Below are 6490 nucleotides of genomic sequence, written 5' to 3'. Positions count from 1 at the left end.
AGAGCACAGGACTCTGGAACCTCTCCACTCGCAGGCTTTAGACTGGACCTGCCACTTGAAGGGGCGTGGGAGATTCCAGGACTCCTGGCCAGGCATGGAAGCCGGACCTTGAAGTAGAGCCAGGCATTGGGAGGTGGAGGGTGATCCAAAGGGACTTCCCTCCCTCATACCCAGTCCAGAGGCCCAGGGCCAACTGTGTGAGCAGCGAGGGGCTGGGGCCAGTGGTATGAAGGCTGGCCTGGGGAGGAGGTCCAGCCCACCACCGTCTAGCTTTGTGACTTTGGTCAAATGCTTGTGCCAATTTCCTTTTGTAAAATGATGGGATAGAATAAGCTCAATAACTTCTAATTTTTATTTAACAGTAGAATCCCTTTTTCACTGAAACATAAAAGTAGAAGCCCAGATGATAAGCAAGATAAAAGTAGTCCTGCTACTGTTTACAATAGCTAGGACATGGAAGCAACCTAGATGACGGAGGAAGGATAAAGAAGTTGTGGTAATATATAAAATGGAATGTTACTGCATAAAAAGGAACACATTTGAGTCAGTTCTAGTGAAGTAGATGAACCTAGAGCCTGTGATACAGAGTGAAGTAAGTCAGAAAGAGAAAAACAAATACCGTATATTAACATATATATATGGAATCTGGAAAGATGGTATTGATGAACCTTTTTCCAGGGCAAGAATAGAGGCTCAGACATAGAGAACAGACTTACGGACACAGTAAGAGAAGCGGGGCACTGAAAAACTGAGAAAGTAGCACAGACATATATCACTACTATGTGTAAATTGGATAGCTAGCAGGAAACAGATGCATAGCCCAGAACTCAGCTTCATGCTCTGTGATGACCTGGAGGGGTGGAATGGCAGGGGTGGGAAGGAGCGTCAAGATGGAGGGGATATGTGTACATTTATAGCTGATTTACATGCTTGTACAGCAACACAACATTGTAAAGCGATTGTCCTCCAACTAAGAATACATTTTAGAAATAGTAATCTGAAAAAAAAAAAAGTGCTGTGGGGTTGAAGTAGGAGTCAGGGTCTTGCGCATGCCCACTGGGCCTGCTGTGGAGCCTGAGGGTCTGGAGAAACCCAGTTGAAAAGTGCGGGGTCGGATGCGCGCTCTTTTCCAGCAGGGCACTCTGCTCACGTCTGGTCCCTCTCAGAGCATCGCAGCAGGAGACCCGCGTATCGCCTCTCAGGGGCTCTTGGCCCGAGGAACCTCCCTGTGACTACAGGGTAATGCCAAGAATGAGAAATCACCTTTCTTCTTTCTCCCTGGGGAAAAGGAAAGGCGATGAGCTTCGGTGACAGCCAGCGGCATTAGGTTAGCCTACACTCCAGGCCATGGTGGTGGATGGGAGGAGGAGAAGGAAGTGGGCAGGGGAACCACCCCCGCACCTCGTGACTCGGGGAATTGCCCTCTTCTCTGACAGAAGATGAAGAAGTCCAAGGAAGGCTCCAGAGACAGAAGGTGGCTTAAGTGGCCTCTGCGGGGCTCCGCCTCTCCAGGCTCCCTTTGACTCTGTGGTTTGGGAGCATCTAGGGGCTGTGTGGGCATCTTGCTCTTCACCTAATAGCCATGTGGCGCGGAGAATGCTCGGAAATTATACCATCTGTTAATTATCCCTTGAATTGCGATTGGGTAATGAGACTCATTTCTGCTGAAGGCCCAAGCCAACACACGGAGCAACTGCAGCCCTCCATTCATCTCTCTCCCTTTGTACTAAAATAAGCTTGCTGGATGGGAGAGCGCGGCAGCCGTGGCTGGGGAACTTGATTCTGGAGCCTAGAGCTGAGGCAGCATGGGCTTAGGAAGCCCCGTTCATTGCAAACAGCCTTTCTGCCCAAGGACAGACCGGTTGGGGATGTGAGGAATTCCTTCCTTCACCTCCAGGCAAGTTTGGCAAATAGTCTCCCCACCCTGCTCCCAGGGACACAGGACAGAGCTATCCCCTCAACCTACTCTTATCCCCTCAGCAGCTTCCCCGTCCCCAAAGCAGGAAGGACACGTCAGGGTATTCTATGCATCCTTGTTGTGCTCAGGCACTCAGTTTTCTTGTGACCCCATGGACTCAGCCCACCAGGCTCTTCTGTCCATGGGATTCTCCAGGAAAGAATACTGCAGTGGGTTAGCCATTTCCTCCTCCAGGAGATCATCCTGACCCAGGGATCGAACCCATGTCTCCTGCACTGGCAAGCGGGTACTTACCGCTGAGCCACCTGGGACAAACTAGGGCTTGTCCTGGTGGTGTCCTCCTTGACCCTTAAGGGAAGGCCTGCCTATTTCACAGAACTTTCCAGCTTAAGGAACCTTTAGATCTCCCTCCCACATGGGAGAAATCCAAGGTGCAGCAAGATCTTGGAGTCAGTTCAAAAGGAATTTACTGCTCATCTAGGCCAGCCCTCAGGAGGGAAAGTGACCTGTAGGGAGAGCCTGGAAAATGCACACGTGCGTAAGACGTGGTTCTCAACTGAACAAGGTAGCATGAGTGAGGTGGTCCAGGAGCAGATGAGACAGAAAGGGCTAAAGGAATTCAGAGGAGAGAGCAGAGAGGGTTGAAGAAATCTCAGACGGCCTCTTGGAGGAGGTAGGACGTGGTTGCCTCTTAAAGAATCAGGAATTGCATTCCTGGCCAGAGAAATTCATCGGCAAACTCCTTTAACCTACCGGTTAAGGGTCTTCTCTGAGGTGACACAGCTAGTACATGGCAGACCTGGGACTGGAACCCAGGCAATATGGCTCCAGATTAAGCAGTATAAGCTATGAATGAATGAAATGTGAGGGTCACCTTGGCTGAAGCCAAGATTGGGGTGGGTGTGGGAATTGCCTGGTGGTCTTGTGGTTAGGATTCTGTGCTTTCATTACTGGGCTGGGTTCAATGATCCCGCCCACTAGCCACGCTGCATGGCCAAAAAATTTAGTAAGATTGGGGTGGGTGTTGTGGCCCAGCATACTAGGGCAGACTGGGCCAGACTGAGAAGAACCTGGTGACCTCGTGGGCTCAAATCTGGGACCAATGGCCTGCTTGGGAGGAGGGGTGGGCAGGGAGGCCACTGATGGCAGAGGTGGGTGGTCAGGGCAGTGGCTCTGACAGGAGAGAGGTGGGGAGAAACCCTGGCTGTTGTTCCACAAAGGGCAAAGAAATGGGGAGGGGAGAGCCTGGCCTCAGGGAGGTCCAGACACTGCTGCTCAGGGGCCACGGGCCAGCGGCCTCCGGCGGGCTGGGACCTGCGTGTTCTCCTGTCCACACTTGCCCGTGTGCCCAACTGGCTGTCCTGCACTTTTCTTCAAAACTAGAGGGTGAGTGCCTTGAGGGTGGGCTCTTTTTTTTAAAGAAAAGGAAAGAGTGGCTTTATTTCTTTGCCAGAAAAAGAGGGAACACAGTAGGCTAGCGCCTCATGAACTGTACCCCAAAGGATGGGCTATTTCTGAGCATCCCCACTCCATGCCTGGCACTCAGGGGGCACTCAGCTCAGGTTGTATGGAATCTTCCTGAGGTTGCTTCCTCTCCAAACCAGTCACGACTCAGTTGCCTAAGTAATCTTTTAGAATTTTTTAATTAATACAATGTTTTTTAGATTGAAAAACATCTCCCCCAATTTTCTGTCTTGGCAAATGTCTAGCATTCAGAAAAATGGCTGAAATGGTACAACATACCCCCTAGATACTCTCCACTTAGTTTCAATAAGCATCGACACTGTGCTTTCTCTCAGTGTTTGGAGAGCGAAGTAAAAGTAAGGTGCAGACTTCATGGACTCCCACCCTCCAGTGCCTGAGTCAGAGCCCTGTGGGACTGGGACCGCTGCCACACCCAGGAACAGGATGATTCCTGTGTCATCTCGTGTCCAGTCCAATTCAGATTCCCTCACAGGTCTTTGATAGCTGTGCTTTTAAACCAGAAGTTTATGCATTACGTTTGGCCATGCTGCTGCTGCTAAGTCACTTCAGTCGTGTCCGACTCTGTGTGACCCCATAGACGGAAGCCCACCAGGCTCCCCTGTCCCTGGGATTCTCCAGGCAAGAACACTGGAGTGGGTTGCCATTTCCTTTTCCAATGTGTGAAAGTGAAAAGTGAAAGTGAAGTCGCTCAGTCGTGTCCGACCCTTAGCGACCCCACGGACTGCAGCCTGCCAGGCTCCTCCATCCATGGGATTTTCCAGGCAAGGGTACTGGAGTGGCTTGCCATTGCTTTCTCTGACATTTGGCCATACATTGCTTTAATTTCCTTCCTTCTCTCTATCCTTCCTCGCTAACTTCCTTCCTTTCTTCTTTTTTGTGGTGTTGACTGAAAAGTTCAGGCTAGTTTTCTTGTTGAATGTGCCACTTTCTGGACTTTTCTGATGAAAGGACTCCTCATGGTATCCCTCGCAGAGTAATACTGCAAAGTCTGAATCTGAGCATGTTGCTCCCTTCCTAAACACTTGGCACTGGACCTTTTGGTTGTGCCTTGAATAAAACCCAATTTCACAGGGATCCACAAAGCTTGGGATGCAATGGCCCAGCCTCTTCTTACTCCTTCCCCTTCATTCTGTTCTGGGCACCCTGGCTTCTTTCCAGCTATTGAATATGGTGGTGTTGAATGTCCCCTCCTTTATGGCACACATTGGAATTTGTAGTACAAGGAAGTATTTATTTGTTAATTTAGTTGGTTAACATCTGTCTTACCTACTAGCTGTGAGCTCCAGGAGCAAGGAGAACATGTTTGCCTTGAACACCTAGTTAGGATCTAGCATGTCTGCTGATATGCAGCAGGCATTCAGTAAATATTAGTCAAATGAGTGAATGGATGGGTGGATGGATGAACTGATGTATGAAACAGAGGGGTAACCAGGTGTCATTCCTGGAGCCATCATCTGGGAAGCTAGTTGAGTCTCTAGGTTTCCTTTTGCGCAGCCCTGAACCCATTCACGTTAATCACAAAACTGTATTACCAATGCTAGCTGCAGTCAGGAGCTGCAAGCCTGATGTCCCAGACAAGTTAGATAGATTTTCTTGGGGACTCAAAAGATGGCACCAGATGCCTTAACCCGTGATAGCTTCAGCCGACAGTGCTGGTGCTGTTTGCAGATTCCATACAGATGTATAGTCCATCTAAGATCCAGTTGAGATCACATTTGGCTCCTGATCACAGAAGGGAAGAGATGGAGCCTGGGGCTGAGCTGTGCCCAGCAAGTCCCAAAGCAACATCTGCAATAACTTAGTTATTAATAAATTGGAGTAGGCTGAGGAGAGAGCCCTCTCCAGCCCTAGCCATGCTCCAGGCACTGGGCTAAGTCTGAGAAGTACACAGATGGACAAGACTCCAGCTCTGGCCTCAAGGAGCAACCAGTCCAATGTAGACAGAGACAAGTGCCCTATTTATTAATATCTGCTTGAAGGTGTGAGAAGTTAGGGAAGGGTTTGTAGAGAAGGCAGCATTTGAACCACCTTGAAGGGAAAGGACATGGAACAACAGACTGGTTCCAAGTAGGAAAAGGAGTATGTCAAGGCTGTATATTGTCACCCTGCTTATTTAACTTATATGCAGAGTACATCATGAGAAATGCTGGGCTGGAGGAAGCACAAGCTGGACCCAAGATTGCCAGGAGAAATATCAATAACCTCAGATATGCAGATGACACCACCTTTATGGCAGAAAGTGAAGAAGAACTAAAGAGCCTCTTGATGAAAGTGAAAGAGCAAAGTGGAAAAGTTGGCTTAAAGCTCAACATTCAGAAAACTAAGATCTTGGCATCCGGTCCCATCACTTCATGGGAAATAGATGGGGAAACAGTGGAAACAGTGTCAGACTTTATTTTTTGGGCTCCAAAATCACTGCGGATGCTGATTGCAGCCATGAAATTAAAAGATGCTTACTCCTTGGAAGGAAATTATGACCAACCTAGACAGCATATTAAAAAGCAGAGACATTACTTTGCCAGCAAAGGTCCATCTAGTCAAGGCTATGGTTTTTCCAGTGGTCATGTATGGATGTGAGAGTTGGACTATAAAGAAAGCTGAGCACTAAAGAATTGATGCTTTTGAACTGTGGTGTTGGAGAAGAGTCTTGAGAGTCCCTTGGACTGCAAGGAGATCCAACCAGTCCATCCTTAGGGAGATCAGTCCTGGGTGTTCATTGGAAGGACTGATGTTGAAGCTGAAACTCCAATACTTTGGCCACCTGATGTGAAAAGTTGACTCATTGGAAAGACCCTGATGCTGGGGAAGATTGAGGGCAGGAGGAGAAGGGGATGACAGAGGATGAGATGGTTGGATGGCATCACCACCTCAGTGAACATAGGTTTGGGTGGACTCTGGGAGTTGGTGATGGACAGGGAGGCCTGGCGTGCTGTGGTTCATGGGGTCACAAAGAGCTGGACACGACTGAGAGACTGAACTGAACTGAAGAGGAAGGAAGAGTTCCAGGGACAGGCCAGAGGAAAGGCATGGGGCAGTGGGAACAGCAAGAGCAGATAAGGAGGGTGTAATGTCAGTCCTGGGAGAGGT

This window comes from Moschus berezovskii, chromosome 4, assembly GCF_049115385.1.
Source record: "Moschus berezovskii isolate FMDL1 chromosome 4, NW_MosBer_1.0, whole genome shotgun sequence".
Lineage (NCBI taxonomy): Eukaryota > Metazoa > Chordata > Mammalia > Artiodactyla > Moschidae > Moschus > Moschus berezovskii.
This window is presented reverse-complemented; position numbering follows the sequence as displayed.